At 41.6% G+C, this 21,398-nt stretch overlaps 1 long non-coding RNA gene across 1 annotated transcript in view; it reads left to right on the plus strand.

The window, feature by feature from the left end:
- Nucleotides 1-4,434, plus strand: part of LOC103184548 — a 99,561-nt gene extending 95,127 nt beyond the window's left edge. The window contains exon 3 of the long non-coding RNA XR_488537.2: nt 4,358-4,434. This is a non-coding gene — a long non-coding RNA (uncharacterized LOC103184548). The remainder of the gene's footprint in view (nt 1-4,357) is intronic.
- Nucleotides 4,435-21,398: the final 16,964 nt, after the last annotated feature.

Genomic DNA, 21,398 nt, shown 5'->3' on the forward strand with positions numbered 1-21,398 from the left:
AGCTGTGGAGGTTGAGGTGAAAAGAGAGGCGGTGGATGAGGATAGAGTAGTCAACGGTGTCGAAAGCAGCAGAGAGGTCAAGGAGGACAAGGAGGCAGCGGGAGTCCTGGTCGCAGATGGACAGAATGTAATTTGTCACTTTGATTAGGGCGTTTTCTGTGCTGTGGGCGGCATGGAAACTCGATTGGAGGGATTCGAGAAGGGAGTGGCGGGAGAGGAAGGAGCGAAGCTGAGAAGCAACAACTTGTTCCAGGACCTTGGAGAGGAAGGGGAGGTTGGAGGTGGGGTGGTAGTTAGGGAGTAGAGAAGGGTCCATCAAAGGCTTTTTAAGGATAGGAGGGATGACAGTGGTTTTTAATGGGGTGGGAACAGTACCGGAGGATAGGAAGAGGTTTACGATGTCAGTGAGTAGAGGGGCAAGGAGGTGAAGCTGGGAGGTAAGGAGGGAGGTAGGGATGGGGTTGAGGGAGAAGGTGGTTGGTTTCATATGGGTTATGGTGGTGATGAAAGAGGAGGGGGAGACAGGTTCAAAGCTGTGGAATGAGGGATGGGTAGGGGCCAGCGTGGGAGGAGGAGATGGGGAGGGGTTAGCAGTTGCAGTGGCAGAGGCAGCTGAGCGAATTCCCTCGACTTTGGATTCAAGGAAGTCCAGCATCACCTCGCAGTTGTTATTGGAGGTGAGGATGGGTGAGGCGTGAGAGGGTGGGCGGAGGAGCCGGTCCGTGATGGAGAAGAGGAGCCTGGGGTTGTCCTTCGCCTCAAAGATTGTCTTCGAGTAGAATGACGATTTAGCAGAGGCGAGGGCGGAGTGGTAGGATTTGATATGATCCAGCCAAATCTGCCATTGGACCATTAGGTCTGATTTAAACCAGGTGCGTTCAGCGGAACGATTCTGTGCTTTAAGGGAGCATCACACACTGGACACCATAACAACATACAAGAGCAGGTAACTAACTCCCTGACCTCTTCTAATACTGCTGCCCTCTTGCAATCTTGTAATAAGGTTAGGGGCTGATTTTCTTTTCTTTTTTGCAGAGACATATCTGACCTCAACTCAGTAAATATGCATGGAGATATAAACAAAATGACAAACTCACCATTTGGGTGACTGGAGGCACAAAAAAACTCCTAATGCTCTGTAACGAAGCAAGCTTGAGTTTGAATGCCAGAGTCCCATTCACAGTTCAAATCCCTGTAAAATTATATACTTTGTTATTATCACACAGTACTTGCTCTTTTATATGTATTTAATCTCTCTCACTTGATGGCATACTTATTCATCAATTTACCAGCTCCCAGACAGCAACAACTTGCATTTATATAGCCCTCTTCATGCGGGGTAGTGTCCAGGAGCGCTTAAGTGCCTCAGTTAACATCACTGTTGAGGCATTTCTGGGGAGATAAATCTGCAAGAGCAACCCAGAATAAGTGGCTAAGTGCAAGAGCAACCCAGACTAATTGTCCCTTCTTTGCTCTTTTTGGAGAAGCTCCTCTGGTCAAAGGTTTAAGACACCATTTCCATCCAACTCTATCTCCCGACTCACAACCAACAAATCTGATTTCTATTAAATATATAGTTTTAAAAGTTCAGAATTAATTTTTGTGTTCTCCAGATTGAGGGATTCAGTAGTGCTGGGGAAGGGATCACTTCCACATTTTCCCCTCTTTCCTCAATCCCTTCATCTCACTCCCTCCCTTTCTGCTTTCAAACCCCGTTAAAAGCCTACCTCATTCACTGAACCTTCGACTACCTCACACCAACGCATCCTATCTCCCACCCAGTGAAAAACCCTTTGAGACGTTTCCCTACGTGAAGGTACTATATAAGTGTAAACTTTTGTTGCTATTGTAGTCGCACACACAACAATTCTCCACAGCACCCAATAGACTTGTAAGGAAAAAATGAAAAACTGCATGATACTGAAGGTCAGATCTTAATCCACAGAGAGTTGAAAGCCAAATACAGTACTCATGAATTTCTGCAATGAATCCCTTGGATAGAAAATACACAGTACATTTCCATGAAACTCAGTAAGATAGAGTTACTGCAAATAGCGGAACTGACACAAGCATTACACAAATGGAAAAAATCACCGTTGTATTAACACAAAGGTCTATGCAGCGTAGCATACATGTGTTTTTAATGTGCCAGTTTCCTTTGTTTTTTGCTTTTTACTAATAATTCTTACATTTGATAAAGTGTCATTCATTTTGGGAGGGCGTCTAAAAGTGTTTCACAGGATTTATTATGAAGTGTAGTGACTGTACATTTTGTAGGTGAACGCGGCAGCCGGTTTGTGAACCGCAGTGTGCTGCAAACAGTCATGAAGTGAATGACCATTTTTTGGGGGGGGAAAGGGGGTGGCGGGGCAGATTGCTGGCCAGTACACTTGGTCAAAAGATTTTTAACGTCCACCTGAAGAGGCAGAGAGGATCTTGCTTCAATGTCTCATCTGAAGGACGGCACCTCCGACAACGAAGTTCACCCCCAGTACTGCACTGGAGTATCATCTTAAATTATGTTGGTTTGAGTTCAAAGTTCCAATGATGGATTTGAACCCACAAACTTCTGACTTAGAGGTGAGAGTACTATCCACTGAACCAGACCAACACTTAAGAGTCATGAATAGAATTAAAGTTCCACAAAGTACATTTTCAGTGCTTTACACACTTCATTCAGAGAGTAATTCAAGCTCTTTACAGTATATTGATCTGTGTTCAGTTCACTGGGAATGTCACACTTGCTGCCACTCAGTTCATGGATCAGATTTACATTCCAGTGTATTTCATCACAATTTATATTATTTGCTGTATCTCAGTAGCCAGTGCATATGCAGGTTTGGAAAGGGGATTATTCTCTGCTGCTGATGCATGGTGCACTCATTTCATACATCCAAATGATTCACTAGCATGTTATTAAATACCAAGCTGCAATTCTATCATCTAATTGTGAGGTGAAGCATACAGTACTTTTTTTTCTGCACCGTTGCTCATGGTGCTCAGGAACAGGAGAACAGGACAATGCTCCATAAATATAGCTTCACTTTCCGTGAACTAGATTCTAAAATGGACGGCTGGTATTGGAGATGAAATGAATAAACAGTTTTATCTGGGGAATTGTTGTCCAGGACACTAGGAGAAATTCCTTTCTCTTTTTGAATTGTGCCATGGGATCTTTAACTTTCACCAGAACAAGCAGCTCATCTTAACGTTTCATCCAAAGAATGGCACCATCAACAGAAGTCTTAATGTGGTGCTTGAACTCACAACCTTCTGACTTAGAGGCAAAAGCACTATCAACCCAGTCAGCCTGACACCTGCTTTTGAGAATCCTTCATTCTGATAAGCATACGATTTACCGACATGTTTTTTTTAAAAAAATTGGTGGGAAAACTACAATTTTCATTTCTACTTGTGCCAATGACAGTGTGCAATATTCTTGTTATTTTTTATTTTCTGCTTTAAGTTTAATGAGTACAGTGCTGACCTTTGTACCTCAATGTTGTTTAGAAGTAGTTAATAACAAGGCTCATGAATAGTTTACCTGTCCTTTCCCTCTCAGGTATTCATGGCAGAAATCCATGTGCATGCAGCTTTCAAGTTGCTATGGTTATATATTTAAATAAGACACAAATGGCATCGTTCCCCACAACACCTGAAGCAGGGGACAAGGTTAGTTTGTTAAGGAGGTTATAGGAGCCTTTTGTACTGAGGTACAAAATTAAGTTGGTTTTATTCCTGTAGGTTGGGATCATGGCCCTTGGCCCATCCGTGGCTCAAAGTTTATTTCTACACTCCACACTTAGTTGCAATCATGAATGTGGCGTATATGAATGCCACAAGATTATGGAGCAGCAAGATTTTTTAAAAAAAAAATTTCCAGCAGTTTTTTATTGCTTGCAAACATTGCAAAACTATACATTCCCCGAGAACTCCAACAGAGCAGCCGCAAGGATTTTTTTAATCTTGAAAAAGGCCCCAAATCCCTTAGATCTATGATGATTTCATCATTCAGTAGCTGTAAGCATTCAGCTACTGCTCGTAAAATTGCCATGTGATACAGACATAAAAGGCTACAAAATGTATTCCCCTCAGCGATGTTCAGTTTGGAAATCCTTATGTGTCTGTTGAGATCAGTGGTTGGCAGCATTAGAACCTCCTTTCCATTCATATTCTATATTCCCTTTAGACAACATGAATGTTTCATTGAAAATAATGATTTGTACGTATGGGTGGGTGTGGAGGGGGGGAAAGGGTATTTTAAACTTAAGCAGATAGTATTAAACACATAATTTTCATGTACAGCACTGGACGTTCTTTTAAAACTTTATTCCCGTTTTCTCTCCTTGTCTTCCAGGGGCCAAATGTCCTGAATTCCAGCCGAGAGGATATGTGGATGAGTGAACTTATCCACAGCCTTCACCAGTTTGAGTTGACGCATAACGGAAGGTGGGGTTCCTTATAGTTCCTCATCCGTCTTTTTGGCTAAGCACTCTAGTTCCTCTTGGAGGTGAGGCTAAATGGAACAACGTAAATCTGTTAGCTTGCCATCGGGGAGAATGATCACTGGGGCTGGGAACTGATCTTGGGTACCACTTCACCTTTGTACCGAGCAGTGCTAAATTCCATTTAATCCATATCTGGCTGACTTTTGTCAGCACTGTCAGATCAAATTGTGTGCCCGAGCATTGAACAGACAGTTGACATTCCAATTAGGCACCATAAAAAAGACTCACGTTGTTCCAGTCGGACAGCCTGTCACCATAAAGACATAGAGGCTATGCAGATTTGCAAAGCACGTGAAAGGCATTCAACGGCAGAGCATCAGAACTTGTATAACTTGTTAGTAAGTCTGCCGTTTGAGTATTGTGGCCATTCTGATCATCTGAGGAAAGATGTTAGGGCCATACAGAGGGTGCGGAGGAGATTTACTAGGATGATACCAGAGATGAGTGATTTGAATTCTGAGCAGACGAGAGAAATGGACCTGAAATTCCGGACGAGAGAAACTTGGCCTATTTTTATCACAATAGAGAAATCTGAGGGAAATCTGATAGAGGACTTTTAAATGATGAAGGGTTTTGATACAATAGATGTGGAGAAATCATTTCTACTGATCGAAGAATCAGTGACTGGAGGGCCTCAGTTCAAAATAGTTCGGAAGGTGGAAAAAGGGGAGATTAGGAGGATTTTTTTTTACATCGAGTTGTTATGGATTGACTTGCTGGATATGGTGGTCACTAGATAGACATCTAAAAAGGAAGAAGTAGCAAATGGGATAGAATAAATTGTTCTTTCAAAGAGTCAGCACAGATACGATGGGCTTTCTATGGTTCCATGACAGGAACCAGGAATGATAATAATAATAATAATAATCCTTGCATTTAATATAGTGTCTTATCACATCTTGGAGATGTCTCAAAGAGTTTCACAGAATATACTGTAAAGTGAATTGACTGTATATTTTGTGTGCACAGCAGTGTCCCACAAACAGTCGTGGATTAAGTGACCGATTTATTATTTTCTTTTGAAGGAATTTCTATCCCCGGAAAAAAATGATCCACCAATCGACTAACAACCAGGTTCCTACTTACTGCTAGGAAAACAGAGGTGTGTGGAGTAAGGAAACTTGCCCAAGATTTCGCCCTGCTGGGAATCGAACCCAGGTCTCTCACTTGCGAGGCAAGTGCTCTAACTTCTGAGCTACAGGACTCCACTCAAGAGATACAGGAATGTCTCAAAATCAAAGTGAAACAAATGGAAAAAAATGGTTTGCTAGATAATTTACCATGAATGATGTTTTCTGATTAAGAAATGGAAGCTTGAGTATTCTTTTTAGTGTCCTAATCCAACATGCAAATATGAATTTGTAATATTCATACAATATATAATTCTAGCCAGTCTTCTCCTCTAAGCTAGTTTTCTGCATTTCTTCTTAAGAACCAGCTTGCAAATTAAGACTCCATTGAAGATTTTTCCACCATTCTGCCATATTTAAAATTTTAGGACAAACTGTTTAAGATTAATACTAGCTGGAATTTCAGGTCCATTAAATTGGAATAAATATGTAAGAGACATAAAATGAAAGTCTACTTGCTTATAGAAAATGTTTGTTGGAGTCTGGATCTGGGTAAAGATGAGCTGAAATAAATTGTTTAACAGTGACTGCTGTAATTTTTCTTTGGAATGCACTAGTTGCAACCAGTGATAAATGTTTAATTATTTTGGATTAACCCTGAAGGCATTATCCCAGGAGAGTTGTCATTATAATAATAATTCTTATAATAATCCTTGCATTTGATATAGCTTCTTATCACGTCTTCGAAATGTCTCAAAGCGCTTCACAGAGTATATTGTAAAGTGAATTGACTGCATATATTGTGGGCTAAAGGCAGCAGCCAATTGCGCACAGGATTCTTATAGATCTATTCAGGAAAAATATTCCTTTGTCTCAGAACGAATATGGAATCATTTTTTTCTCATTCATTTGCTTTTAGTTACTCTTCATCCCTTGCTGGAAATTTTGTCTGAGTACAGATATCCAGTCCCGATAACTGGGGAGAAATTCAGTCTTAACTTTGAAGGCGTTTTGTCTGTAGTTCTTTAAAGAACTTACAGAAAACCGCCTTCAAAATTAAAACTGTATTTAAGAATTTGCCAAATTCTGGATGCTTTGAAATGAACATAAAAACATAAGAATTTGCTAGATGAAAGAAGACCAAGGCCTTCCATCATCCTGGCAGTCGTATGACATGTTGCATCCCAAACTACTGTATATATTTTATCCTGAGATACTATTTCCATATCCCAGGATATGCCAGTCATCAAGCCCAAATGCAACATGAATAGAGTAAATCTTGACCGAGAAGGAACTTCTCCCCAAGAAAACCCTGAGCTGAATGTACACAAATGGAAAGTTTGCCCTGTAAACTGACAGTCTAGCTGATATGTCTGGTGTAATAGAATCCCATTTGATGAATCACGTGATACCGGCTTCTCCTTTATCACTGACGCCAGCTTTTTTTTGACTGAGAATCCATGAGAAGGGCTAATGGCCATAGGGTGAGACAGCACCAAGGTTGAAAAGAGTAGGAACAGAGAGTGATCCAATTGAAAAAAAATGTTAAGAGTCAGCATATTTAAAACTGGCTGAGTAAGTGCTCTTGGATTAATCCTGGCAATTAAGTTAAACTGTGCTCCTACGGTTTGTGGTGATGGTAGCAGCCATATGTTCAGTGTTGCAGATGGTTAAGCAACTGTGTCATATAAAAGACGTTGATGACTCTTTATGTGGTTTGGAGAAAAGCACATGTTCCTTATCAGCCAATATGAATACAGGATTAACCCTGGTTTGAAATTGAACAAAGGTTTTTAGTATAGCACCACACTTATTATTCTTTGTTTTAAAAAAAATCAATAAGAACTTTAGAATTATTTCATTTATTTGTTGAAGATTATAAGGTTGTTTTTTTTAAGAAAAACGCTTATATTTCCACCAGTTGTGATCCAGTGAATGTTCCTGGAAGATGTTAATATACAGTCAGTGAGGGCAGGACTGGGCTCAGTCTGATCCCATTTGTTGTCCAATAGTCTATCAACATTCACTGTCTGCACTCACACATCAGGAACAACCGCTTGGCTAAAGAACCAGAGGGTTGACAACAACTGTGGAATTCTACCCCACATGAATCAGTGACTTCAAAGAAAATAGAGAAGAAATGGAGGGAAGTCACATTGTTAAATTTACATTTATCTAAATGTATTAAATATTTACGTACATGGCACAAGTAGAATTCTAACCCAGTGACAAAGCATTGGTTGAAAACTTCCATGTGGTTAATCATCATAAGTGGTGTACATCGACTATTTTGGATGCTGGATTTGCTGGATTTCCTCGAGACTAAAATCGAGGTGATCCGTTCAGCCGCCTCTGCCCACCCCATCTCACCCTCACACTCCGGCCCATACCCATCTCTCCCTCCACACCTTCGAACCTGTCTCCCACTCCTCTCTCACCACCACTATAACTCGCATGAAGCCCATCACATGCTCCCTCGACCCCATCCCTACCCCTCGCCTTACCTCCCAGCTCCACCTCCTCGCACCTTTACTCTTAGACCTTGCCAACCTCTCCCTGTCAACTGGCACCATTCCCACCCCCTAAAAACAGCTGTCATCCCAATCCTAAAAAAACCTTCCCCGGACCCATCCCTGCTCAGTAAATACTGTCTCACCTCCAACCTCCCTTTCCTTTCCAAGGTTCTTGAAAGTGTTGGTGCTTACCAGCTTCACTCTTTCCTCTCCCGCCATTCCTTTACCAAAACCCTCCAAACAGGTTTCTGTGCTGCCCACAGCACGGGAACAGCCCTGGTCAAGGTGTCAAATGACATTCTGTCCTTCTGTGACCAGGGATTTGTCTCCTCATTCTCCTCGACCTCTCTGCTGCCTTTGACACTGTGAACCATTCTATGCTACTCCTCCACCTCTCCTCTCACTTTAACCTTCAAGGTTCAGATCCTACCTCTCACATCAGCTGCACTTTGTCTCCACAAATGGCTTCTCCTGCAGCCTCTGCACCATCTTATGTGGTGTTCCTTAGGGCTCTGTTCTCAGTCCTCTCCTCTTCAACCTGTATATGCTCCCTCTTGGTGACATCATCCGCAGACATGGGGCCAACTGCCACATGTACGCAGATGACACCCAACTCTATCTCTCTGCCTCCACCCTCAACCCCAGGACCACTGCTGTCCTGAGTGGTCCTCCACACCCCTCCCTGCCCGGGTCCTAATCCCTGATTGTTCAGCGCCTTGGGACGTCCTCCCGATTTGAAAGGCGCTTTAAAAATTTAATTTTGTATTGTATTTTAGAATGAACATCCTATCGATCACAAATTTCACTTTAAATTCCTGGAATACAGCAACAACAACAAGAACAATAACAACGATGTTGTTGGAATCTGTTAAATAACTACCACAATACATACAGTAAGATCAAAATAAGTACCAACACTAGGACCACAAACAACGTCTGAGCAGCATTAGTTTTAGTCAAATAACTTCTTAGACAGAATCTATACCAGTCTACTTCTGTAAAATATATTATAGCCAGTTTGCTTCAGTATTCAGTCTTGTACTTTTTTTTCGGATACATTAGGGCTGCCCATTGAGCCACAGCCCCTCACTTTTCCTAAGGATCATAATGGTTATTCAACCCTACAGGACAACAATAACTTGCATTTATATAGTGCCTTCACATGGGATAGTCTCAGATCACTTAACATTGCTGGAGCTTGATGCCGATGCCAAGAGGGGGAAGGTGACCGTACGCACGGTCGAAGGGAAAGGTCTTCAGGTGTGATCTGAAGAATGGTAATAATGAAGCAGGCAGAGTTCCACAGTTTTGTGGGGTGTGACATGTTCTCATGAAACTGTACTAGACATGATGCTATTGCAAATAGCTGAACCCACAGACTGGATTAATAACAGAACTGCCATGACTCCATTCGAACATGTAACTTGCCGATGCAGTCTAATAAGACACCGTGACGTTTTACTGAACGCAATAGAAATGAAAGTCCAGGTTCCACTTTTCGTACCCAACATCTGTTTCACAGTTAGAAACAATGCTCACTGTTTGGACTTCCTGCTCTGATCTTAAAACAAACTCCCAGGATTAGATTTAAGTCATGTGTCTTTTGCAAAACGTAAGATTTGCCTAATAGAATGGAGGATGTGTTTGGGGTATTAGTTAATTCAGCAATGCAAAATGATAAGCATGCTGCACAGGTAAATTGTAAACATGGGGCCCAATGATATTTTGAAAGCAGATTTTGTATGTTGCACATTCAGCCATTTTGACACCGTAACTTAGTTATTTTTGTCTGCAGTCCAGTAAATTTATCAGCCTTTAACAGTGCACACTTAAAGAAGGAACCAATTAATGGGAGAATAGACAATTTATGTGTTATGGGGAAGTATAGTATACATGAAATACAACAACAACAACAAGATTCCATTTATAGAGCGCCTTTCACGTTGGGAGGACGTCCCAAGGCACTGGACAGTTGGGTCGGGACCCGAGCAGGGGGGAAATGGTCAGGGTGAAGGGAGGGAAGGGAGGGAGCGAGGAGGGGGTAGAGAGTCGAGAGGGGAGCTGAAGGCTCGGTCAAAGAGAAAGGTCTTGTGACCGGCCTTGAATGAGGAAAGGGAGGAGGCGGCGAAGGCACTGGGGGATAGAGTTCCAGAGCCTAGGGGTTGAGAGGCTGAAGACCCGGCCACCGATGGTAGGGCGGTTGGGGCGGGGGATGTAGAGCAGACCGGAGCCAGAGGAACGGAGGGTACGGGCAGGTAAGTAGGGGGATAGTAGGTCGGAGAGGTAGGAGGGAGCAAGGCCATGAATGGCCTTGTAGGTGAGGATGAGGATCTTGAATTCGATCCTCTGGGGGATGGGAAGCCAGTGGAGGTGAGCGAGGGTGGGAGTGATGTGGTCGCGAGGCCTGGTGCGGGACAGTACACGGGCTGCAGAGTTCTGAATGACCTGCATGAAATAAAATGGAAAGGAAAGTTACTCACTGAGTAAAACTGATTTTGCTTTGATGAAAATAAACGTGTTTGATCCGCCACTGCCTGTGAAGCTGCCAGCAATTTGTTTGCTTGTCATGACAACTTTCGCAGTAAATATAGTGATGATGCTAAATCGTTCTTGAATCAATATTCTGTGATTTTTCTGCAAAGTAGCATGCTGACATAACTTTCCTCTCTCCATAGATGCTGCCTGACCTGCTGTGTGTTCCCAGCAACTTCTGTTTTTATTTCAGATTTGCAGCATCTGCAGTATATTTCCTATTGGAGGAGAGTGCAGTCTAGTTCCTTACTATTGGGGACATACATTAACAGTGTCCCCAGATCCAGGCTAAACCTGTCGCCTGCTTGTGCACAGAATGTACAGATGGGCTCATGAATGGTGCAGCTGAACACAAGGACAAAACGGCAATTATGCGCCCGAGCGCACAAGAAGTAGGGAGCCTTTATGCACGTTTTATGTCCTCCCGTGTCCATCTACAATTACACAGAGCTCTCTGAATGATGGGGGGAGGGAGGGGGGCATATCAAAGCATTACCCAGTGACATCGTGCTCCACAAATAATCTCCATGACTATGACCAGTTAAAGCCATTCGTAGATTTGGATCACCTAAGAAGGCACATTCTTATGGAATGCTCTTTTGGAAACAGCCTGTTCTGTTTTGCGCTGGGATGCCAGAGCTCTTGCTGTTTCCACGCAGGCCTTGTCTACTTCACATTAACTGATTCACAGTGGTACATTCTGCTGATTTCAGGAGACAGAGGTTAATGTCCTCAGGCAGTATTTTAGGTATTAAAGACTGATTAATTGCAATGAATGTACCCTTCAGCACATAAGCCCACATTGTTCTATTTTTCTCTGATACTAGACGTTGCGGATCTTGGGATTTCAGATTTGCTAAACTCCAGAAATTAATTTCTGTTGTGCAGCACGCTGAACATACTTTACCTCAAAAGCTCTGTCCATTTCTGTCCTGGCAAAGGGGGAGATAAAATAGTTTGAATTGTCTATCAATGCTGCCTTTGAGCTGGAAATGAGAAAAGGAACACAGTTCCTGATCTGACTCACCCTCTGGTTGTCTCTGCCATGCTACTTCCCCCTAAAGATCAGGAGCTCCAGTGACCACGAGGGAAATTGCAGACCTAAAACCATCTTGTGACCCCGTGTCACCATTCTGACCTATTCGCACAGACATTTCAAGCCATTTCAGCAGGCAAGTCATAGCACAAGGCTACATTTCCAAGAAACAAATGGATGAATTTCAAAACAGTAGCAAAAACCTTGGATCCATGAGAAAATTAAAATGAGTGAGATTTCACTGAGCTGGACGTCAGCACAAGAGACCCTGAACTGTTCAGGGACTGAAATGGGAAGGACATCTGGCACTGCACTTCCTTAATCTTCAGAAGTCTGTTCTATATGATTCACCAGCAAACATTCAAAAAAAAGGGAAAAAAACATTGTGGTAGGTGAAACTCATCTTATATAGTTTTCATTTCTCCCCTTTCTCCTGGGTCTCCACACACACTCTAACATCTCTTGGCAAGGGGCAAAGCATGGGACCTGCAACATCACTCTGACACTGCCACTACTGAGCGCACAATACTTGTATTTTTACACTATCCAGCGCCTCGGGACGTCCTCCTGACCTGAAAGGTGCTATACAAATGTAATGTTGTTGTTGTTATACCGCCCCTCACGCCTTTGGTCTCCCTCCCACCTCTCTGCCTTCCCTCACCCGCTGAAACGCTTGTCCATGCCTTGTCACCTCTTGGCTGGACTACTCAAACGCCCTCCTCGCCGGTCTCCCCTCCACTACCATCCATAAATTCCAGATTATACAAAACTCTGCCGCCCGCGTTCTCACCCGCACCAAGCTCTGCTCCCTGATTACCCCAGTCCTTGCCAGACTGCACTGGCTGCCTGTCCCAGAGAGGATCGATTGTGCAATTGCCCACAGAACCCAAGCTTTAAACCTTCCTTCCTAAGTACGTTCCTCAAGCATGTTTGGAAAACCATTTTCTCAATTGCTTGTGAGCATATGATGTGATGGTACAAACTGCGTCAAACCTAATCACTTACACTTGACATAAGCAGGACAAGAATACTCATGGTATCTGCCTATGATTACAGTATCCGCCTTCAATTGTGGGAAGAAATTCCACCTGGATTCTAAATTTATTCTATTAACATAGCATTTTATAGTGTTCAGAACTTGGCAAGTTGTTGAATTCAGTTCTTAATTTTGAAGCTGTTTTTCTACAGGTTTTTAAAAAAGCTTCAAAATTAAGATTGAATTTAATTTGTCAAATGCTGGCCATTCTAACATGCTACATTGATAGAATAAATCTAGACCCAGGTGGAATTTCCCCACATTGGATGGTGGGAGACAGACAGCTGTAAAAAAAATGTTAGCATGCAGTTACATAAGAAAAAGTAATCTTGTGACTCTAATAATTTAGCGAAATATACAATTGTAGTTCTAAATATTCCCCATACATGAGGAGTTATATATTAGTCATAATCCATGGCAAGTCATTCATGAGATAGCCATAATCCCAACCTGATGACTGTGATAAAACTTGTGCCATCTAAAGAGGCTGTGGTTCAGGAAGTCACAGCAATGCTATAATAAATAATAATCCTTGCATAGCGTCTTTCACGTTGGGAGGACATCCCAAAGGGCTTCTCAGGATTTACTGTGTATTTTAGGTGAACACAGCAGCCCAATTGCTCGCAGCAATGTCCAACAAACAGCTATGAAATGGACGACCAATTTTATTTTGGAGATTGTTGGCTGGATCACCGGGAGAACCTCCCTTCTCTTTTCGATGCCATGGGATCTTTAACATCCACCTGAACTGGCAGACAGGACCTTGGTTTAAAGTCTCATCTGAGGGATGAGGACAATGCTGCTACTAGTGGGCACAGGAACAATGGATAAGTGGAGCATCAGTGATAAGAAATGGATGTTTGGGGATCCCCATACAAAATGCTCTTGACCTCTGGTGATACGCAGGTAAACATCCCACCTGGGTTTAGATTTAACAATAAAATAATAATCTTTGCATTTGGTATAGCCGTTGAGATGTCTCAACGCACTTTACAAGAGATACCGTAAAGTGAATTGAGTGCATTTTGTGGGCAAACATGGAGGCCAGTTGCACACAGCAGTGTCCCACAGATAGCCATGGAGTGAGTGACCAATTTTATTTGGAGGATTTATTCTATTCACGGGCCATTTCAGAGCAAATTTGGCAAATTCTTAAACAGAATTTGTTGCTTTGAACTAAGTTTATTAAAGTTAAAAATGAATTCAACAGTTTGCCAAATCTGCACACTCTGAAATGCCAGGTTTATAGAACAAATCTAAAATCTTCCCTAAATGCTCTGTAACTCAATACTAGAATTGGCCTTCCAAGACACCTTTGGGTACATACAGGAAACAGAAGGTTCCCTCGAGTGGGGTCTGGGGATGGTAGGGGCTTAGACTTATCCAAAGATTATTGAGTGAGTAGAAGCAAGATTGGGTGCAATGTGTGGACAGGACATGCCTTTGCATGTGTATGATTCACTCTGGACTGCAGTAAAGTGACACATGCTCCACATGGGAGACAATAATAATAATCCTTGCATTTGATATAGTGTTTTACATGTCGTCTAGACGTCTCAAAGCTCTTCACAGAATAGACTGTAAAGTGAATTGACTATATTTGTGTGCGAATTGTGGCAGCCATTTGCGCACAGCAGTGTCCCACAAACAGTTGTGGATTGAGTGACCCAATTATTATTATTATTTTTTTTGAGGGATTATTACCCCCGGAAAAGTGATCCGTCAATCAACTAACAACCGGATTCCTACTTACTGCTAGGTAAACAGAGGTGTGTGGAGTAAGGAAACTTGCCCAACATTTTGTCCTGCCGGGAATAGAACCCAGGTCTCTCACTTGAGAGGCAAGTGCTCTAATTACTGAGATACAGGACAATCTGGGCAAAGTTCACCAAATAATGTTATGGGTACTATTCAGAGCATTGAGCATTGAGAAAGAAATCCGACATTTGCTCTCATACGCATCATTGCTGAACAGAACAAAATCTATCTATCAGAAGTAATAGTTCAAAGAAAAGAGAAAAATTATTTAACTTTGAACTTGGCCAGTGTTGCTCACACTAAAGTCTAATTTGTAAGATATGCTTACCATGTTCACACATGTGTGCAAACGGACATACAAGTGCCTTTAACTAGGTAATGATTCTGCAATCCTTGTTCATTGTAAAACTACAAATTATGAGAACCTGTTATTCTCTCTTGTGTTCGCATATGGTGAGCTTAACTTAAAATGAGAGCGCACCCAACTCAATCATTTTGGTTGAAAACTCATCTGCTTTGGTTGGTTATACATAGTCTACTGCTTTCAATGTTTGACTGACCACAGCATTCTAGCCCATCATAACATTATTCCTGCTATTTCTCTGAAGCTGACAGCTTTGTGTACCATTCCTCTGCAAGTCTGACTGTAGTTTAAGTATACTTGGGCCAAAGGTATAATTCACTTTTTTAGCAACTTCACGAGTGAGCAAGTACTCGTGTTACTATGGACACAATCATCAGAGCCATCTTGAAGTGCCTGCAGAGCCCATGTATGCAAGGCAAGGGAAATAGCCCAAAACAATTGGTAAATGTTGGTTAATCTAATATAACCAAACACAGAGCAATAAAGCATGCATTGCCAAGGTTGAGGAAAGGATTTGGTCAGTTACTTTGCTTTCTTAATAATGCTTTTGCACAGGTCTGCAGAATGAGGTATGACAATGATATTTTTAATGAATTTAACGGAGGACCTTCTAATTTCTGTATTTTTATTTCTAGTGAGTGGAGGAAGAGGTAACCAAACTGCCCAGCTAATAATTATTTTTTGTTTATTAGACCTGTTCAGCTATCATCTGTCATACCTGTTCTGTCATTCCTCCCACCAAAGTGATTGGAGGAAAAGATTTTCTAATGCAGCAAGGAGAGACAGTCACTCATCACAGCAAACCAGGCTGCCACCTCTTCTAATACTAGGGCTTTTTGCCTCAGGGCTAAAGATTTGGATGATACAACACAGCTGTTCTACATTGTACTTGTGATGTTCACAAGACGTGGACTTGAAATTGAAATTGGCTAAATGTAAGGAAGCACAGACTAGTTAGGTGATCGAGGTCAAAATTGGGGGAGCTATTAAGTGGGGTGCCTCAGGGGTCTGTACTGACTACCCTCCTATTCCTTATATGTTTTAATCACCTGGATTTGCAGACCCAGTGCAAATTAGTCCATTTGCAGACAACAACAGGCTGGGGGGGAGGGGGGACATTAACATCAAAAGAGACATCAAGGTTCTTACACAACGTTTGATGGAGTATGCATATAGACTGATAACTAGCAAATTAAGTTCAATACAGATAAATGCAGTGTACTGCATACAGGAAGAAAAATATGAGCCAGATTTATTCCAAGGATGGGATAGAACTAATCATAAAGGAATACTGAAGGAGACTTAGAGGTTTTAGTTAACTTGTCAATCACTGTGTCAAAGCTGTGTGAGGCAATAATAAACAAGGCAAACGGGATATTGGGGATATAATGCCAAATCATTTTCAGATCCCCAGAAATCATACTTAAGTTGTCAAGTTGTACAGATCAGGCCATCTGTATGATACTCATCACTGCCCAGGTCCCAAATGCAGTGCAGAGGACAATGACAAGGATGATCCCCAATGTTAGAGGAATGAGCCATGAGCAATGATTACAACAGGTTAGGGCTCTTCAGCCTTGAAAAGGGATAACTCAAAGTGGACATTTTAGAGATATATAGGATTTTAAATGGGATTGAGAATGTAAACCCCCAAACAATACTTTCATACATGCCAGAGCAACAGAACAAAAGGGCAGAGGTTCAGAGTTGCAAAAAGCAATATTGTGTTGCTTTTTCCTTCATTAATGTGCATATTTTATACTTTACAGAAGGCTTATGAGCTAATTCATCTGGGAAAAATGATTTCTGCTTATCTAGCACTTTTCAAAATAAAAAGCAATTAATTTCCCACCTTTCTTTCACAATATTCTAAGACGTATGTTGTCACTCAATTTCAAAAATAAAATGTTGATTTATTCTGGAAGCACCTTGCAAATTATCCCTGCATTAAGTTCCAATAACAAGATCAGACATGTTTTTCTTTTTTTTCCTGTCATTATCCATTATAATAATAATCCTTGCATTTGATATAGTATCTTATTACATCTTTGAAACATCTCAAAGCACCTCACAGAATTTTACTGAAAAGTGCAGTGATTTCAATTTGATTAATTAACTATAAGTGGACTTCTAATGAAATATATTTAATAGTTAATCCAACAATTGCTTTAGTATTAAATATTTTTGCATTGTTATTATTTTTAAGTACAGGAAGCATTTCTTAAAAAAGAAAGAATCATATTTTGGTTGTGAGGGGTAGATTTGAAACCCAGAGGAGATATACAGGTAGTGATTCTCTGCTGGTCAGTAAATTTACTGACCTTGACTATGTGAATTTATTTTGTGAAAATCTCATTATAATTTCATGCCCTCCTAGTCAATACTGACTGAATGAATTATATTGGTCACTAATGTAAATAAGAGTTCCATGCATTGACCCCAACAGGACTCCACTTGGCACCTTCCCGTTTAAACTTCACCATTCTTACAAGTGCTTTTTAAAACCATCTTCTTACCCAGTCTACCCTCGATACTTGTGGCTTTTAATTTGAATAGGATATTTCCTGCAGAGCTTTATTAAAAGCCCTTTGAAATTCCAACTAGATTATATTATAGTGAGATCCACAATCTCCTTCATCTGTAACATCCTTCAACAAATTAAAGTGGTTTGCCAAGCAGGAATTTGCTGACTATTACTTATGAAGCTATATCTCTACAGATAAGTTCCTCAGGCCTTAGTCATTCACTTCATGGATGTATTTTAGGACAATATTGTGCACAAATTGGTTGTCTACAAAAACACTTCACCACACTTTACAGTGAATCCTGTGCAACCCTTCAAGACATTTCTACAACTTACTAAGCTATATTAAATGTAAGTTTTATTATTGTAGTTTCACTCATTTAAACAAATTCCTTTATTCCCCCAGAGTTCTGTCCATTAATTTTTCTTTATACACTATCTTTTTTTATTATTTATTCTTTCATTTTCCTGGTCTGCAATCCTGAAGAATGTTAATTCAGTTTTCATTTATTTCCCATATATATATATACAGCATTAAATATTCAACATCATAACTTTAAAAGTTTTCATTATTCGCTTCAGCTGGGTTGATCTTCATTAATATTTCCCAGTTAAAAATATAAGGATTATTAAATGTGTTCACACCTCATTGCTCTGAATTTTACGGAACGGAAGTAATGTATCTCTGCCATATACCTCCTGGTACTGACTGCCAGATAATCTAATATAATCATATCATGGTCACTCGTCTCCAAAAGCTCCATGACAATATCTTGACCACTCATAATAACTACCCTAGTTGTTGATCTTTCAAAGAGCCATCACAGACATAAAGAGCTAGACAGCCTTTGTACTGTGCTGTAATTTTCTATGATTCTAAAACACATTGGATTAAAAATAAATCACACTCAGTAGTTCTGATTCTTTTGGACCCTCCATATTTCCAGTTTGGATCGAGTTGATTGAAGTCAGTTATTGTTGCCACATTTTTGCCTGGGCATATTCATCACAAAAACAGCATTGTATTCCTATTCTGCCCAGAGAGAAGGGGAGGGGGAGCCCCCACTTCTCCCCTATATTAGGGGTCTGTAGCAGACCCTTATTATCAGCCCTATACCCATCCTACTTAATAACTCAAACTCTGTTTTGCTTTAAGTCTTCTCCGAAATATCAAATCGGCTTAATTTCCAGATTCCCCTGAACATGAAGTCCTGTATCTTAGTGGTTAGAGCACTCGCCTTGCAAGCGAGAGGACCAGGGTTCGATTCCTGGGCAGGGCGAAATGTTGGGCAAATTTCCTTACTCCGCGTGCCACTGTTTACCTAGAAGTAAGGTGGAACCCGGTTGTTAGTCGATTGGCAGAATGCTTTTTCCAGAGGTAATAATCCCTTCAAAAAAAAATGTATTAGTAATAATTTAGTCACTCAATCCACAGTGAGTGTGGGACAATGGTGTGTACAATTGGCTGCTGGGTTTCGCCCACAAAATTTACAGTCAATTCACTTCGCAGTATATTCTATGAAGCGCTTTGAGACGTCTTGAAGACGTAATAATATGAAAGAGAAGAAGACACAATATGAAATGCAAGGTTTATTATAACATAAACTGCTTCTCCTCCACTCCTGTTTTTTCTATCCTTCCTGAACATCCTGTTCCTTGCAAATTGAATTCACTGCCATCTTCTGGAGTATGGAATTTTTCTTTAAATCTTATACCATGACACAGTTTCCTGCTGGTTATGTCTATAATTCAAGCATTTTGTTTCTAATGCTTTTAGCATTATGGTGAGCGCACTTAATTGTATCATTTACTTTTTTAAAGACCAATTAGCCTTTTTGCGTCTATTTACTTTCTACATTACCTTAGTCTCGTATTTCTCTTCATTACCTCCAAGCTAATCTTGCCTGTGACCCCCTTCAAATTGTTTCTGGTTTAAATGTTTTGTAGTTCCACTACATCAATCACCAGCCTTTTTATCTTGATGCACTTTGATGTGGCCCATCTTTCCTGTATCAACCTGGCTTACTCCCAAAACAGTCCCAGTTACTTACCAAGACAACACCATTGGTCAAAACTAACTGGTGAGCCTCTCATTTGCCACTAGAATTCTATTTGTCGAGCTAAAGATGAGTAGATGTGCTTTAAAGCTAAAGATTTCAAACAGAAGCTATTGTTTAACTTTACGTGTGGTCATTGGCTTAAATTATAAAATGGAACCTTATGTTGTCCCGCCTTCGCAAAGCAATTCACTGGATTTTACGGCGAAATGTAGTGACCATGTATTTGTAGACAAACATTGTAGCCAATTTGCGCACAGCATTGCACCCCCCCCCCCCCCCCCCCATCCCATGAAATCAGTGATCAATTTTATTTGGCAGATTAGTGACACATAAATAGTCGTAGTTTGAATGACCAAAGTTTATTTTTTGCGACGGGATTATTACTCAAGACCCATCTCAAGCCCCTCCTCTTCGACTGTGCTTTCGATCTCTCTGCTTCCCCCCTGCCCTCCACTCTCCCCGACCCCCAGCTCGGGTCTGAAACTGTCTGTCCAGCGCCTTGGGACGTCCTCCCAACGTGAAAGGCGCTATATAAATGTAATTTTGTTGTTGTTGTTGTACTCCCGGAAAACTATCTGCCAATTGACTAATAACTGGGTTCCTACTCACTGCGAGATAAATAGTACTCTACACTGTACATTGTACTCACTGCACTATCCACTGTGCTCCCCCCACTGTATACTGTGCTCTATACACTGTGCAGTGACCTCTATACACTGTAGACTGTGCTCTGTACAATGTACACTGTGCTCTATACACTGTACACTGTGTTCTGTACACTGTGCTCTATACACTGTACACTGTGTTCTGTACACTGTGCTCTATACACTGTACACTGTGTTCTGTACACTGTACACTGTGCTCTATACACTGTACACTGTGCTCTATACACTGTACACTGTGCTCTGTACACTGTGCTCTATACAGTGTGCTCTGTACACTGTGCTCTATACACTGTGCTCTGTACACTGTGCTGTATACACTGTACACTGTACACTGTGCTCTATACACTGTACACTGCTGTATACACTGCGCTCGCTCTCCGCTACGATCTCTACCATTCTCCACCCGCTGTTCCTGGTGTCGTTTCCCTTAAACCGCTGCCTCCCATTGGCTGTTGCGGCTGCCGTGGATGAGACGTAGGCTGCTATTGGTTGCAGTGTCCTCTGGGTGACGTCAGATCGGGTTTTGCTTGATCCTTCGAGTCAGATTCCCGGAGACACTGAGAGAGACGGACACACACACAGAGACAGAGACACACTGACACACAGAGACACACACAGAGACACACAGAGAGACAGAGACACACTGACACACAGAGACACACACAGAGACACAGAGAGACAGAGACACACTGACACACAGAGACACACACAGAGAGACAGAGACACACTGACACACAGAGACACACACAGAGAGACAGAGACACACTAACACACAGAGAGACAGAGACACACTGACACACAGAGACACACACAGAGAGACAGAGACACACTGACACACAGAGACACACACAGAGAGACAGAGACACACTGACACACAGAGAGACAGAGACACACTGACACACACACTGAGAGAGACAGATAGACACAGACACACACTGAGGGACACAGACACACACACTGAGAGACACTGAGAGGCAGACACACACAGTGAGAGACAGATAGACACAGAGAGAGACACAGAGACACTGAGAGAGGACAGATAGCGTGACAGATACAGAGAGACAGATAGAGAGACAGATAGAGAGACAGATAGAGAGACAGATACAGAGAGACAGATAGAGAGTGACAGATACAGAGAGACAGACAGAGAGACAGATAGAGAGACAGATAGAGAGACAGATACAGAGAGACAGATAGAGAGACAGAGAGAGACAGATAGAGAGACAGATACAGAGAGACAGATAGAGAGACAGATAGAGAGAGACAGATAGAGAGTGACAGATACAGAGAGACACACAGAGAGACAGATACAGAGAGACAGATAGAGAGACA

The sequence above is a fragment of the Callorhinchus milii genome, unplaced genomic scaffold (genome assembly GCF_018977255.1).
Source record: "Callorhinchus milii isolate IMCB2004 unplaced genomic scaffold, IMCB_Cmil_1.0 Scaffold2, whole genome shotgun sequence".
NCBI classification, from domain to species: Eukaryota; Metazoa; Chordata; class Chondrichthyes; order Chimaeriformes; family Callorhinchidae; genus Callorhinchus; species Callorhinchus milii.